General features: G+C 56.2%; 1 non-coding gene across 1 annotated transcript; it reads right to left on the bottom strand.

The window, feature by feature from the left end:
- Window positions 1-29: 29 nt before the first annotated feature.
- On the bottom strand, window positions 30-220 carry LOC117243827. Its single transcript, XR_004495736.1, has one exon. It is a non-coding gene; the product is annotated as a U2 spliceosomal RNA (small nuclear RNA).
- Window positions 221-1,746: the final 1,526 nt, after the last annotated feature.

Below are 1,746 nucleotides of genomic sequence, written 5' to 3'. Positions count from 1 at the left end.
TCTGTCGTTAACCGATACAATGACCCCGAGCGGGGTGCACCGTTCCCGGAGGCACTGCAATACCGGGACGATGCGCGGAGCGGAGGGAGCAAGCTCCGGGTCCAACTCCCGAGCCCAAAAATCCGTTTAATATGAAGTCCTCTCATCGAGGACGTATCAGATATTAAACTGATAAGAACAGATACTACACTTGATCTTAGCCAAAAGGCCGAGAAGCGATGCCGGGCTCGCTCCGCTCCCCGCAGCCGGCCCCGCTCGGCCCGCCCGCACCTCACGGTCACCCCCGCGCCGCCCCCGCAGCTGCCCCGAGCCGCTCCGGGAGCTTTTCCGCAGCCGCTCCGCGCTTCGCTCCCGCGCTCCGCCCGCGCCGAGCCCCGAAACCCCCGAATTCTGCCCCAATTCTGCTCCCGTCATGCATTTTCGCGGGCTGTGGGTGTGTCCCAGCGTCTCTGATTTGCATAACACCGCCTATTTAATCTACATAACTCCGCCCCTCTCACGGCACGGCGTTTTGAAGCCACGCCCCTCAGCTGTCCGCTCCTGATTGGATGATCGAGCCCTTAATTTGCATTCGCCACGCCCCTTAAAACACGATACCCGATCTCATTAGCATAACCGCGCTTATTAAAGAATTACATCATTAAATAATCATTAAATAGTATTATTTCGCAGTGCTTGATTAGCCTAATTAAACATAAATTTGCATATCCACGGCCGCATTGCGGGTTTGGGGGGATATTGGGGCGTTTCTCTCTGTTTGGGGAATTTTGGGGTGATCTGGGCAGGACCAAAATCCTTCAAAGGTTCCAAAATTGGGTTTTTTAACCCAAAATTTGGGGTCCTGGGCTGGGTTTTGTCCCCGGGCAGGGACACTGAGCCCCTCCAGGGGAATGGGACCCCCCACCCCGACCCCATCTGGGGTTCCCCCCTCCCCAAATAAAAACAAACTCAAGGTTTTTAACAAAAATAACGATTTTTATTTGCATTGATGAAAAATTGATTTGCATCGATGATCCAAGAGCTGCAAAAAAAAAAAAAAAATAATTTCAGGGGATAAAATTTTTTAAATTGTTTTAAAACCCTCCCCAAATTGTTTGACAACCCAAGACCCCCCTCAAATCTCAGAGACCCCCCCGGGGTCCCCCCCAGCCTCAGGAGGAACCACTCGATCACAGGGCTCAGTCTGGGGCGGTATCGCCTCATCCTCGGCGGGGGGACCCCAAAAACGCCCCCAAAGCCCCCCCGAAAGCGCCGGACTCACCTGAGCCCCCCGACACCTGCGGCACCTGCGGGGAGCAGAGGGGGGAGGGGGGTCAGGGGGTCCCCTCGTCCCCGGGACCCCCCCAGGGAACCCCCTCCCCAATTTTTCAGGTGTTCGGGTGTTTTCAGGGGGGTCAAAGTGAGCTAGTGACATCATCACCAAAACTGGGGGGCACTGCGTGGGTGGTGACGTCACTGATGATGTCACCGGTTTGGTCACAACTCACTCATTTGCATACCTGGCTCCAGGTGTGTTGATGGTTGACGTCACCTGCAAGGGGGGGGATGCAAAGGGGGGGGTCAGGGGGATCCTGGGAGAATTTGGGGACCCCAAAAGGGGGTCAGGACCCCCTGGGTCAGTCCTTGTGTCCTCAGCAGCAGCCTCAGCCGAACGAGATTCGTCAGGTCATCACCCCCGGGGGGGCACAAAACACCCCAGGACCCCCAAAACCCAGCCATAAGACCCCCAAAACCCGGCCATGGGAC

This window comes from Parus major, unplaced genomic scaffold, assembly GCF_001522545.3.
Source record: "Parus major isolate Abel unplaced genomic scaffold, Parus_major1.1 Scaffold768, whole genome shotgun sequence".
Lineage (NCBI taxonomy): Eukaryota > Metazoa > Chordata > Aves > Passeriformes > Paridae > Parus > Parus major.
Note: the sequence above shows the minus strand (reverse complement) of the source record. Positions and strands in the feature narration are given on the sequence as shown.